Here is a 15586-nt window from a genome sequence, read left to right on the forward strand (position 1 = left end):
GATCTACAAATCGACTTGTTGAGCAGGGTTCTCTAGAGCAGGCAAGGAAACTTTTATAATTGGCCTGTTCCTTTACTTTAAAAATGGTAATTATTGCAAAAATGGTAAAAGTGGTGAACTGTTCTCATATAAATTGTATGCTTTTAAAAGTAAGAAAACACTTTGCGGGTGAAAAATTGGTAACCTCAGGCACGTAAAGGAACACAACTAATACCAAAGAGTGCAATCCGAGTCTACTTTTAGCTCAATGGTTGGGACTTCCTAGCATAATAAATCTTACATTGCTTTAAACGTACATAGTCAAATAAATAAAAGAATATATACATATGTTAATATAAAAACACAAAATTAATCTCTATTGGATCGATGGAATGGGTTCAAATGCTAAGGAAAAGATCGGATCTATCACGACTTCCTTTGAATTGGTTCAAATGCTGATTAAACGACCGGATCTTTCACGACTTCCTTCGAATGGGTCTAAATGCTGATGAAAAGATCGGTTCTTTCACGACTTCATTTTAACCAATGCAAAAGATTGAGTGAAATCATGGCATCTCATGGAACCACTTCCATAAAATTTTGCTGGGGATATTATTCGGCAAGTTAGCAACCAAGAAAAGGTAAAGTTCTACCGATAGCAACAGTGTTGTCAACTTTTATTTGAACTTTTCATTCATAATTTTGAGCAGGGGCTGGATTCTTGTTCTATGAAAATTTAAAATGACAAATATTTTCTTTATAAAATTTTTCATTTGACATTTATTTCCTTTACAAAAGTTTTCATTTCAATTTTTATAGAACAAGAATTGAGCCCCAAGAATTGAGACTTATCTAAAACCAAAATAAATAAATAAATAAATAAATAAATAATTAAATAAATAAATAAATTATGTACCAAATTCTATGCCCTAGATGAATATGTGAAGATGATGGACAAACATAATGTTGAGACGTTTTTACTCCAATCCATTACACCTAAAAATATTAAGAGAAAAAGGATATTAAATATAAATACGTAATGAAGGAACATACCAAAACGTCAGCCCACATCGACAATTGGCTTTAAGGACATCTAATTGATTGGACAAAGTTCCAATCAAACCTCCTATATTGTAAAACTCGTTCGTAGTGAGGTCTATATTAAATTATGGACTTATAGTCTAGTTATATTATACCATTATATTATACCAGACATTATTATGTATGATTAGGATGGTCGTAGAGAAAATCTTTTTAGACAGAAACTCTTTTTATAAAACGATATATCACATAAGTGATATATCACAAAATAAAACGAATTAGGCCCAGACATTTTTGCATATCGTGCATATTTTGACATATTTTTACATATTTGCATAAAATGAGCATATGCAAAAACATATGCAAGGATTTGTGCCCTCAATGTCCCACCGTAATGACTGAAATTTGGTATTTTGTCTTCGTTGGGGGCTTAAAACTTTCCAACTGAAATTTGTCGGTATAGGTCAACGTCATCATATAGCCCCCATAGAAAGGTTTTCGGTATTTTGAAGGTTGTGGCCTCAATATACCACCGAAATTACTGAATTTTGGCATTAGTCTTCGTTGTGGGTTAAAAAACTTTCCACCTGAAATTTCTCGGTATAGGTCCACTTCTTCATATAGCCCCCATAGATCGGTACCTCCGGATTTCTCTTATTTTGAAAGTTGTGGCCTCAATATCCCTCTTTTGGGGGTATAAAACTTTCCACCTGGAATTTGTCGGTATAGGTTCACGTCTTCACATAGCCCCCATAGAACGGTACCTCCAGATTTTCGGTATTTTGAAGGTTGTGGCTGTGGTTATACATTTCTTTATTTTATTGACTTGTCTGAAGAGAATTTAAAACAGAAAAATTGTACACACAAACATTTTTGAACCTATTATTGAAATATTTGTTGCATAAGAAAATATGTAAAATGCATAAATTGTGCATATGCACATGTTTTTTGCATATGCAAAATGTATGCTGCATTTAGAATAATTTTGCATATGGCATATGTTTCGATTGCAATTTAATCAGAAGCCAAAAATATGCCCAGTCCCAAAATTTGAAATGAATCGGGCCAAAAATAAGGGTTGCATAGAATTCCGTTGTCTATTTATGAGGATTTATTTGACGTATACCCAATGGAATTAAACCCAGTGGGTTTATTAAATCCGGTTATATGTGAAAGTACGTATTATACCGAAAAATTCATGTAAACTGAATTTAAACCATTTACCACTTGAAAATGTCGCTTAATGTAAAAAATGGACGATACCGTTTTTTGGCGCTATATTAAAACGTGAACTAATATCGACAATTGTTACAGCCTGGACGGTATCTTGCGAGACAGATTAACGGTCTCCAAGTGTGGCACTTGCAAACCTAACAATCTCGTAGAAAATATCCTTTTAAAAAAATTGTCAAATAAAAATGTGCGTTTTTATTTTTCAAATCTGCCATTCTGTATAACCCATCATCAAACATCCACATTCCGTGCTTAGCTTCAATTATGTAGCTGTCCTATGACAAATAATATATTTAAAGAAATTCATTTAAACACAAATAATTAAACTCTTACCATGATTTAATGTATAAAATTACAGCAACAGTTACTCCGTAGATCCCCCATTTCGACATTATGTATATAAACTACCTTTACAACATGATCAGCATTGTAATTTTCCCAGTTATACCCCAAGCAATTGGTTAGACAGAGAAAACAAATGACTGAGGAAAATCTCACTGTTGGCCAATGACTTACGTGTAAAGTATAGTTTAAAGTAAAGCTTTGCAATCATTGGTTGGTGGTTGTTCAACTTTGTTCACATTGATGTGTTTTGTCTTACCATGACAATTCGCATCAAGTCAAAGTGAAACAGTTTACGGGGGAATTTTGTTTTTACAATGACGGAAAAAGTTCAGTTTGAGTTTAAAGCGGTACAATGAACTTTATAGTTTTTATTTTATGAAAAGTACAGCTTGTACAGATAATAAAGAAGACATTTATTATAGGGAATGAGAAGAGAATTAATACTTGGTTTTGGATCAGGGATGCACAAAGAGAATCTGACATATTTTCTCTTAAATATTTCACACTGCATTTTTGTTGGCTTTACTTAACTTTTTTATGTTTTAAAACTTTAATTGTATTCTAAAATAGTGAAAGTTGCATATTGTTTAAAAATATTTATAAAACAATGTGTATATTTCTGATTGTACTTGTGTCAATTATGGCTGCGATTAAGAGTAAACGACGCTATAGTACTGATATGTTCATCAATGTTTTGGATTATAAATAGAATTAAGCTCAAATTATGTGTACGGATTTTTCACACTGTCAAACTATTTTTTTCAGATACTGAGCGCCTTTACTATAAATATGTATTTCAGATTTTTTAATTGGCGTATCATCAATTCTGGTCCATAGATACCAAACCGTTCAAAATTCAAGAATATAAGCAACTACAAAAATTTACCTAAAATCTCAATAAGTCCCGGTCCACACTACAGTGATTCCAATGAAAAGAAAATCATGAAATTATGCGTAGATCGAGTTTCATAGGAGAGTAATATCATCAAAATTCTTGCAGTGGGGAACTCGATCTAAGAACACCCAATTTCATGAAATTTTTTCAATGAAATCACTCTAGTGTAGAGCGGGACTAATCAACTTTATATAACGAATGCAGTTGTAGAAGTAGTTTGTTCTTTGCTTCAATTAGATCAGAAAAAATTATAAAGGAAATTTGACTTTGACAATTTTTACCTTGAAGATGAGGTTAAGTGGACTCTATGTGTTCAAAATGTAAGTTCATTAAGACAAGAGCTACCACTTTGCCTCTGATAGCAAACCGAAAATTCTTTGCGGTTTAGAAGATTTGAATCTGACAAAATGATCACTTTTGACAACAAGGTCTCAAACCTTTGGTGGCCCATAACCGCGAAAGTGGAAGTGCTGAGGATAAACAACGGGACACGTGTATTCTTATTTTTTGTCTTCTATCTTTTTGAGGTGTCAGAATATGGTTATTTATTTTTTTGACTCGCACAGTGATAAACAATAAAAAGTTTTGTTTTCTTGGAAGAATTTCATGTAAATATTTATTAAAATACAACTTACAAAGCTAGGATATTGAAATTTCGGGAAGTGTTGCACTACATAAAGGATATTACCATGTATATTTTTGAAAAAATTTCAGAATATTTTCAAAGTATTTTTTAGCATTTATTTTTCAATGACGTTTTTGATGCCCTTGTTATCATTGATTGTAGAAATTAATAATTATTATTTAAAGGCAATACAATTCTCTGCGATGAGTACAAGTATTTAAAATATCTTTTTGAAAAATGTTGTCCTTTGAAATTTGAAAGTTCTTTAAAACGTCAACATGAAGAGGAAACGAAAAATCAAAAATGCCAATTTACTCCATTTTGCCTATAGTTTCAGACGTATATAGCCCGGTTCATGTGTAAAATAGACTGTCGGACGGAGAGAGTCGCTTCCGGATCTTCGCTGGAAATCGACGGATTTTCTATGTTGATTTGGAAGCATACCTAGCAGCATTCCCCTTTAATGAAATAACATTGCCATTTCCCTAAATTACTGGGAGAAGAAAACATTGGCCATGTGTCAAAATTTATGAAGCAATTGAAACGTTTGTGTCTTGAGTTTTTTCCTTTAATGGGTAATCTATTGGAAAACAAGTTTGTGTCTAAAGTTTTTCGTTGTTTAAACGTAAATTCGTCAATTAAAAGGACTAATAGCAGTAACTCAACTTTATGTGTGTTCAGAATGGTAGGATTTGATACCATCTAGAGCAAATTTAATTGATTTTACATTTCATATTCTATACAATATGAATTTGTGATATAATCAATCATATTTTTGCAATGTTTCTTCCTTTGCATTTTGCACAACTTTTATATTAATTACCCTTAATTACATTTACGTTTACATTGGAAGATCCATCAATTCTAGACCGCTCAGAAAATAACAATAATCTAGACAAACTTGGGTTGCATTTTCATTTTTTTCTGTTTTTTCTTACAATGGGTTGTAAATTTTCAAGATTTTCACATGGAATAGGATCTTTGTTGTTGTGATAAGTTGTAATTTTACCTTTTCGTGTCATGAACAGTTGCTGTTGTGGCTGCTGGTGCTGCAGTGTTTTTGTTATTCCACCTTTGGCAGAGTTTGATAATTTATGAGTTCTACTAAAATGAAAACACGGCAGTCAGAACGTCAGGAAAAAACCCCATCACCCAACGTTTCTATTTTTTTTAGAAAATTAATTTCAATGCATGTTTTTGTTGGAGTTTCTTCCGAATGCAAAGACAACACACACACACTCACGTACACAATAGATGCTGTTGAAATCTAGATTTTCATGGGAAATTACTTTGGTTTTTTACACAATGGGGACAGAGTTGAACTGTAAAACGTTTGTGAGAATTTCAAAATATGCGAATAACTTATACCTAGAGTCGCCATCTGTTTCTATTGCAAGGTACGCCAAATCATTTAGTTAAATCCAGATATCCAATTTAATTGGAAATTCTAGGATAGTGCTCAGCAATGTAAAAGACTTAAGACACAAACTATTTTTTAATTAATGACACTTTTTCAATTTTTCGTTAATGCAAAGAGATAAACTTCCTGTTTGGAATTAATGTTGATGGGGATAAGATAACAGTAACTACAAAGATATTTGTAAAATACCTAAAAAATCAAAAAAAAAATGATTGGCTTATTTTGAAGCAAAATTGGCCGAGATATGACCGTTCAAAGTGAAGAACTCGCTGTGTTTTGTGTGTAGAGGTGCAGTTTATTGGTTTATAATTCCACTTCCTTTTACATTATTTCTGATAAAATAATTGGAGTGTATCATAAAAAAGTTTTTTCTCGGATCACAGGATGATATTTTTCCAAATCTTTATATATGGAGTAATACAGAGTCCCCCCTAGAAATCCCAGGAGAACGGATTGGGGTAAATTCAGGGACATGACGACTTCAAAACTGTGTGGAAACAATAGCTTTCAGCCAATCGCGTGAGATCTATGGATTCCATAACTAATACTCTCCTGACTTGCTATGAGGACTTCTGTCCAATCACCTATTCTCGGAAGAAATCCTAACCGGTTTGGTGGAATAAACAGTTAGCCAGTATTCTTAAAACAGCTAGGAGATCTTATAATAAAGCCAGTAACACGAAACTCTACGGATTAGGATACCAAATGTTAAGATTAATTTCAATAAGTGCATGAGTGAAATCAAGAAAACTAAGCGGATGATTGAAGTCAATTTTAGTAAGTCTATAGAGGGAGTTAATGAAGCGGCTAGTATTCGCAAGATACTATCTAAGTATCCTAAATGCATAGGTCGTATTAATGGGAGTGGACTGGACTCTCTATCTGCTACGAGGGGTTCACTTCCCTGGTTGCGCTGACTTTGATGGCTGATATGCTTCAGAAGCCGGTACTTATAATCTTGGCGAAGATCTCTAAGTCCTGGCTGCGTTTCTTGCACATACCCGGTCTATTTAAAGGGACAAAGGTGACTTGCATCCTCAAAGTAGAGAAATAGGGACACACATTATGCAAAGACTGTAGACCTATTACTCTTTCTTCCCGTCTTTTAAATATGATAAAAAGGTTATTGGAACTAGAAATTAGGACACATTTAGGTCCCAAAAAAAAAATCAGTAGATCTCTGCTACATCAAGTAAACAGGGGCACCTCAGCTCAGGCTTCTGGTGATAAAAGAAAATTTTGTGTGTTTCGCCCAGCTGAAGACGAGGAAGGTAATGTGTTAGTGCTGTTAAATGGCAAATTCTTTTCATTATACCCTATACCACAATGTGGAAAAGGGTATTATAAGTTTGTTTTGGTAAAAATTCATGTAACACCGCGAAATATTCGTCGGAGACCCCCAATGTGGTATACCAATCTTCATATCTCGACGAGATAAAGCGATTTTGAGATGTGTGTCTGTCCGTCCGTCCGTATGGAGGTCGGGTTCAGATCAGAATAGATCCCTATTCTTATTGGTGATGATCGTGAAATATTTAGTGGGTGAAATGGACCAAAAACATAATATTTATCCAATTTTCTAGCGGCTCTGTAGGTCTCAATAATAGTCCGATCAACGCGTAATTTTAAATAAGGTAAGAGTATATCACAGTGGAGAAGCTTGCAATTGGAGATGGCGATCGGATAATATTTAGAGGGTTAAATGGACCAAAACTTTTGTGTGAAAATTGTGAAAAATTTTAATATACGGCTTATATCTTAATTCCTGGTAGTGACATTCCGGACAAGTGAGATATACTTGAAAGTGGAACGCTTGACCTTTCAATTGATGCCAATTATGTTGGTGTGCATGATCAGATAACAGAGTTAGAGCCTAATATATTCCGTTATTTGTTTGTAGTGTAATAATAAACTCGCTAGAAGTCGCAATTATACATCAATAGTCACGAAATTTTGCACCGGGTAAGAGTATAGGTCGAAAAAGATGCCTACAATTTTGAATGATGATCTGATATTCTTTAGCGGGTGAAATGGACCATTACTTTTGTATGAGAAATATAAAAATTCTATTTTTGGTCGATATTTTAATTCCTTGAGGACATATATATTTCGCAGAGAAGCCTACATATGGAATAAAACTACTGACCTTTCCTCTGATGTAAATTGCAATAAAGTGTTTGCTAGATAACTGGCCTACTGCCTAATAGATAATAGGTTCTGTGTAGAGAACCACATTTTTATCCCATGCTACATATTGTCTCTCCAAGAGTTTATGTAACACCACGAAATATTCGTCCTAGACCGCTTATTTGGTATGCCAAAATTCATATCTCGACGAGATAAAACGATTTAGCGATGTGTGTCCGTTCATTAAAAATTGTAAAAAAGCTTAAGGCCGCAATTATGGACCGATTGTAACGAATTTTTTAAGGAGGTTGGGTTCGGGCCAGAATAGATATGATTAGTTTTTGGTGATGATCGTGAAATGTTCAGGGGATGAAATGGACCAAAAACAAAATTTTAATCAATTTTGTAGCGGCTCTGTAGGTCAAAATAATAACCCGCAAAATTTTAAACAAAGTTTAAGTTTATGATGAAGAAGAAGCGTACAAATCAACGTGAAGATCAGATAATACTTAGCGGGTTAAATGGACTAAAACTTTTGTGTGAAATTGGTAAAAATTTCAATAACGTAGCGGTTAAACAACGGAAGTAGTAGTACTACATAAATGGGTTTCATTACATTTTAGTTTGTGTGAACTAAATTTTCCTTTCCTGCTACAAAAATGTCTTTGTCATGCTAGATAACTTTTGGGTTTTGGTCATAAAATTATACATTACATCTCTGATATTTGATAATTAAATTTTCACAATCATTGAAAAGAAGTTCCGTGGAGAGCGATTGTCCAGGGATAGTGGTATAGGGTATCCCATGGTCGGCTCCGTCCGACTATAGCCTTTTCTTACTTGTTTTTGTCTGACTTTATGCAAGGTTCTCTGGTACAACTGGCAAGCTGGGCCCATGACAATAGTCTTGGAATCGATCGCACCGTGCAAGACATCTGCCCAGTATGCGGCATCGACCCGCATGATACTAAGCACCTATTCAACTACCCCGCCAAACGTACTCATCTAACTCCAGTGGATCTGTGGTTACATCCCATCGAAGTAGCCACTTTCCTGGAACTGGAGAGTCAGATTGAACAGGAGAACGAATATACAAACATAATAATTAAACACTGTTAGAACAACAACAACAATGGTCTTGGAGTCAACTCTGTAAAGACGTAACTTGTACTATATACTTGATTCTCAAATACAGTACGACACCACTTTAGCAAATTCGTTTTAATCCATTTTCTTCATGTCATCCCTTTTCCATCGATATCCCATTAAGGCAACAATATCAGAAACCCGCCTAATATTTCCAAAAAGTTATCAAGACATATTAGAAAGAACAAGTAAAAAGTGATAAGTTCTACCGAGCCTAACTTTTTATACCCTCGACCATGAAATACATATTAGTTAATTTTCCTTCCTGTCCACAAATTTAAGTGGAAATATTTGTGACCACGGAAACCCAAATGCCTATATAAGGTCAGAAAATGTATCAACAATTTTCTTCAATTCGGCTCCAGCCACCATTATATAGGGGCTATATTAAAGTGTCGACCTATGTTGGGAATTTTGTGGTGGAGAAATTTTGCGACTACTGGGAACCTCAAATTACATATAGTTCGGTCAACACATGTAGCTAAACTCCTGACTATTTTTGGTGGAGAAGTTTTGTGACTACTGGGAGCTTCAAACGTCAAATTGCAGGTACTACCATATAAAAACATAGCTAAAATTCTGAAAGTACCGAAAAGCGGGAGGTACCGAAACATGGACCTATGTTGACCATTTTTGGTAGAGATATTTCGTGAACTCTGGGAACCTTAAATCATCCCGATTTTCTGTATTTTGAAGGTGGCCACAATAATCCACCCAAATGGCTGAAATTTGGTATTTGGTCTTCATTTGGGGTATTAAACGTTCCATATGAAATTTGTCGGTATAGGTCCTTAGTATAGCCTCCATAGAAAGGTACCACCCGATTTTTGGTATTTTGAAGGTTTTAGCTTTATTACCGCAACGAAATGGTTGAAATTTGGTACTTAGTCTTCGTTGGAGGTATAAAACTGTATCCCAGAAATTTGTCGGTATAGGTCCATGCCTTCATATAGCTCCCATAGAAAGGTAGCTACCGATTTTCGGTATTTTGAAGATTGTGGCCACAGCAACCCACCGAAATGGTTGAAATTTGATATTTAGTCTTTGTTGGGGGAGCCTTTCTGACTGAAATTCGTCGGTATAGGTCCACGTTTCGATATAGCCCCCATAGAACGGTACCTCCCGATTTTCGTAATTCTGAAGGTTGTGTCGTCAATATCCCATCGATAGACTAAATTTGCTATTCAGTCTTCCATTGGGTTATAAAATATTCCAAAAGAGAATTATCAGTATAGGTCCGTGGGTTCCTATATCCCCCATAGAAGCGTACGTCTTGATTTTTGGTATTTGAAGGTTTTAACGAAATATCGGAAATTTGGTATTTAGTCTTCCGCCAGAAATTTTTAGGTATTGGTCGAAGTTTTGATATGGCTCCCATGGAACGTTACCTACCGAATTTCGGTATTTTAAAGGTTAGCTATATTTGTTTTACCGAACTTGCTGAAATTTGGTATTTAGTCTTCTTCATAACTACATAACTAATTGTTACATTTTACTTCAATACAACTCATGGTAGAGAGTATAACAATTTCGGCCTGGCCGAACTTAACGCCGCACAGTGTTGCCTCGTGGACAAAAATCAAAAATTGTGATGTTAACTTTTACATATGTTCATGATTTTTTCTTACAGTAAACACATCTCATATAACGAATCTGAAAGAATTTTGTCGATATGTGCATCCATAATGAAGTTATAGCCCTTGAAATATGAAAAATATTTCCCAGGTAATCTAAGGCGGTAATCATATGAAAATTAGACAATTTTTAAAATAACATTTTCTGAAAAGTTTGTTGATAAAATTAAAAGTTTTGGATGGGTATTTGATGGGTGGGCTATAAATATAAAATTTTAGTACAAAAAGTTGACATCAACTGCACGTGTGCAATGTACCGTTATCAAGAAATCAAAATTTAAATTTGATAAAAAATAATTCAAATTCTTATTATTTAGTAGAGCAGATCTTTTGATTGCCACCCATTGCCACCTCGGCTCTTGTTTTCCGTTAATTGGACATCTCTTCCAAATAAAAATTTGCAAAAACTTTCTGCCCATCCCTGCAACCTTCTGAGATATATCGGTTCAGATTTTATATAACCCCCATATATATCTTTTCCCGATTTAGCTACAACTTGTTCAATTTTGATCGGATAGCCCATATATATTTTCCCACGATTTCGCTCAATTTTTGATGAATAGCCTTCAAATTTAACATGGGATGTTCCTCAGGCCCCTGTTCAGTTTTACCTTTGACCTAGGTCGATGAAAGTTTGCACAAGTACTTATGAGGGCACAGGAATGAAAAAAATCAACTTTGGTCCATATCGGTTCAGGTTTGAACATGGCTTCGATATATAATTTCGGCCGATGTCACTCAAGTACGGATACTTACGTCATATTTTCTTATTTAACCAATATCGTTGCGTGTTTAGTGAAATATATATGAGAGCTATATCCAAATCTAAACCGATTTTTGTCTAAATCGGAGGAACTGAAAAAGGCCTTAAGAAAACATCCCATGTTAAATTTGAAGGCTATGTTTCAAAAATTGATCGATTTATAGCAAAATCGGGGAAAGATATATATAGAGCCTATATCCTAATCTGTACCGATTTTTGCAAAATCAAATCAAAATCGGTAAAACTGAACAGTGGCCTGAGGAAACATACCATGTTAAATTTGAAGGCTATTCATCAAAAATTGAGGGATTTATAGCAAAATCGGGGAAAGATATATATGGGAGCTATATCCAAATCTGAACCGATTTTTACGAAAATCGGTGAAACTACTCGGGGGCATAAGAAAATATCACATACAAAATTTGAAGGCTATTCGATTAAAATTGACCGAGTTATAGCAAAATCGGGGAAAGATATATATGGGGACTATATCCAAATCTGATGCGATTTTTGTGAGAATCGGTAGAGCTACTCATGGGACCAAGAAAATATTACATATTAAATTTGAAGGCTATTCGATCAAAATTGACCGAGTTATAGCAAAATCGGGGAAAGATATATATGGGGGCTATATCCAAATCTGAACCGATATGGACCAAAGTTGAAATTTTTCATTCCTATGCCCTTATAAGTACTTGTGCAAAAATTCATCAACCTAGGTCAACTCCTTCTATTTTTGTCCACTTTTGTATGGAAGCGGCAACACTGTGCGCCGTTCTTACTTGTTTCAAATATTATTTTTGAGGATTTACAAAATGTCTAAAAAGCAGCAGCTTCACCATCGATATGGGACATTCACAAATGGACTCTACAACTGCAATTTATTACACTTCCTTCTTAAATATCAACATTATGCCAGAAAGAAACATGTTTTCTATTGAATAATCAAAAATGATTCTAAAATTCCCAAAAGGAAACTGATTCTAGCAGTTAATTGAAATAGGTACCTTGAGTTTAGGTACACAAATCATGCTATTTCTAAAATAAAATACTTTTGGCAAAAGATTCGATTTTAATTTCACATTATAGTGTGGTTTATTTATGGCATAAAGAATTTAAGTTAAACATGCCAAGTTTCTGACATTAACTCACCACATCCCTATCATGGCGTAGGCGCCCACCCCCTATATATATCATAATATTTTGATTGATCTTTGTAATTACTTTTTTCATGAAAATGATTGGGATTTCTATTCTTCATTAGTTGTCTTTTAACAGTATAAAATATGTTTTTGATATCACAACAGGTAAAAAGATATCACAAAATATACCAACAATGAATTTGTTCGCAATGCCCTGAAAACCACAAAACCGCGTGCATCCGCAATCATATCTGGTACATAAATGTCAACTTCTGGGAGATGATAGATCTTCGTTAAACTCACAATATTCCCTTAACGGATTTTTTCTAGCACATTTAGTATTAGGGTAACCCTAGTACTACCACATAAAATGCAACAATCTGGCAGCATCATAGCAGTGTTGCATGCATCAGTAGTTTTAAGTTATTATCTCTCTCTACTCATTGTCAGTACACAGTCATTTAGTTACTTTGCAACCACCAATTAATAGACATCTCATCTGTACATATTTCGTCATATTTCATTGTTATTCATAATTAACACTTTATTTCAACTCATAAAACAACTTAAAGTTTTATTCAATAAATGAATTGATTGTTATGTTTAAACATCGTCTTTCATTCAATCGACCACCTCCGTAAGAACATAACAATTTGGCGACGAGGATTTTGGAACAATATGTATCATTCTCGCTAACAATTTGGCGACGAGGATTTTGGAACAAATATAAGTTTCAACAAGGCTGCGTAATAAGATCAAGACATCGCACACAATAAAAGTTGTGGCAGGAAGATTTTCAAGGAAAACATAAAAACGCACAGGCGCAAGTTCATCAGGAATATTCTAACAAGAATTTTCAAGAAATCTTCAGCGATCAACGCTCACACAAACAACAGTTTGCAGTCTCACATATACAGAAATTTTTTCAGCTCAACACACACACCACTACAACGTTGGGAATTTCATCATTTTTGCAGCGCACACATACAGACATACAACGGCAGCGTCTCTAACAAAATTGTAACGGCTGATAACACACAGACACTAGAACAATCTAGACATGTCGGAACAAGCGAATATTTTACAAATACTTGCGAATCAACAGGATTTGCTCAACAAACTCACACAAATCATCGCTGGACAACAAGGTGCAAACACAGTTTCATCATCAATTCCAGGTGAATCATCAGTGGCAAAAGCCCACCTCATGGAATCTTTAGCTAATTCCATGACGGATTTTCACTATGAGCCTGACAGTGGTTTATTATTTGAATCGTGGTACAATCGTTTTAAACACATCTTCGAAAGGGAAGCAAGTGCACTGGACGATGCAGACAAAGTAGGACTTTTGTGGAGAAAAATGTCCAATCACATTCATGAACGATTCAAGAATTTCGTGTTACCAAAACAACCTCAAGAACTTTCATTGGCAGACACAATCAAGCATCTTACAAGACTATTTGGCAGAACAGAAACACAAGTAAGTCTACGATACAAGTGTCTCCAAATCACAAAGATGGAAAATGAAGATTTTAAAGAATACGCTAGTCGTGTCAATCTTCAGTGTGAACTTTTTAAACTGGATGACCTAACTACAGACCAGTTCAAGTGTTTAATTTTCATACTTGGTCTTAAATCATCACAAGACAGTGACATCAGAATCCGTTTATTAAGGCATCTCAATGAAAGTAAGGAAGTAGTCAACCTAGAAAAGCTAGTTGATGAAACACAAAGCATTTTGGATTTGAAAAGTGACACAGCACTAATTGAGGGAAGTCAAAAACAGTGCAACAAAATTGGTAAGCCTCAACAAAAACAAAAGATACCAAAAACAGCATGTTGGTATTGTGGCGATATGCATTATGCAAAACATTGCCCCTACTCCAAGCACAAGTGTACCAAGTGCCAACAGATTGGTCACAAAGAAGGATTTTGCAACAGCATGCACATGCAGAGCAAATCAAAACACAACAACGACAAACATCAACAAAGCAAAACCAATCATGATCAAAACTCAGAACAGAACAATGTGGGCCATCAGAATTTTAACAACAACAAAACAAAATTCAGCACAAAAACAGTATCTACAACAGATCCAGTCAAAATCAAGCAGGCAAGAAAATATGCTACAGTGAGTATTAATTCAAAGCAAGTGAAACTACAGTTGGACACGGCATCAGACATTACCATAATTTCCAAATCAACGTGGAAAAGAATCGGAAAGCCGGATGCATTTGAAACCACAGACACCGCCGAAGATGCAGGTGGCAATAAACTCACATTTTTTGCAAAACTTTTTCCAATAGAAGTGTCAGTTGCAGGAAAATCAAAAATTGTGGATTGTTACATTTCAAATTTGGAATCATTAAATGTCCTAGGCATAGATTGGATTGAGAAATTTAATCTATGGGATATTCCAATAGCAAAATGGTGTCATCAGATCAAGTTCACAGGAACAAAGTCATTGAACAATGTTTATCAAGTACTCAATGCTCACTTTCATCCCAGCCCAAATAGCCAAGTCAAAAAAGCACTCAAAAAAAGGGAAGAGGAAGGAGCGACCGCAAAAGCATCTTCAAGAAGAAAAACTCACAACGTATTCAACGTTCATAAAAATCTATGTTCATCAGTCATGGACAGAAATCAGAAAAAGGAAAGTCAGTATAATTCCAAACACGGAAGTCGCATCAAGGTACATGCAGATCAACTTCAAACAAAAATAGGCGATACTTCTGCTTCATCAAACAAATTATCACCTTTGGACATATTACTTCGAGAATTCAACATTAAATTGCCGTATACAGATTCTACAGCATATCAACCAGAATCATCCACAGACGACAACCAGTTGAAGTAATATCCAGAACCCAGGTTCAAACTTAAAAGGGGAGATATTAGGGTAACCCTAGTACTACCACATAAAATGCAACAATCTGGCAGCATCATAGCAGTGTTGCATGCATCAGTAGTTTTAAGTTATTATCTCTCTCTACTCATTGTCAGTACACAGTCATTTAGTTACTTTGCAACCACCAATTAATAGACATCTCATCTGTACATATTTCGTCATATTTCATTGTTATTCATAATTAACACTTTATTTCAACTCATAAAACAACTTAAAGTTTTATTCAATAAATGAATTGATTGTTATGTTTAAACATCGTCTTTCATTCAATCGACCACCTCCGTAAGAACATAACATTTAGTTTTCCAGAAAATCGAGGCTATTACAG

At 34.7% G+C, this 15586-nt stretch overlaps 1 long non-coding RNA gene across 1 annotated transcript; it reads right to left on the bottom strand.

Annotated features, from left to right (window-relative positions):
- Positions 1 to 890: 890 nt before the first annotated feature.
- On the bottom strand, positions 891 to 2670 carry LOC141392113 (uncharacterized). Its single transcript, XR_012409781.1, has 3 exons — positions 2587 to 2670; positions 1033 to 2528; positions 891 to 975 (listed from the first exon to the last, which is right to left on the bottom strand). It is a non-coding gene; the product is annotated as an uncharacterized lncRNA (long non-coding RNA).
- Positions 2671 to 15586: the final 12916 nt, after the last annotated feature.

Source organism: Musca autumnalis, unplaced genomic scaffold (assembly GCF_047663935.1).
Source record: "Musca autumnalis isolate F117 unplaced genomic scaffold, ASM4766393v1 scaffold_2, whole genome shotgun sequence".
NCBI classification, from domain to species: Eukaryota; Metazoa; Arthropoda; class Insecta; order Diptera; family Muscidae; genus Musca; species Musca autumnalis.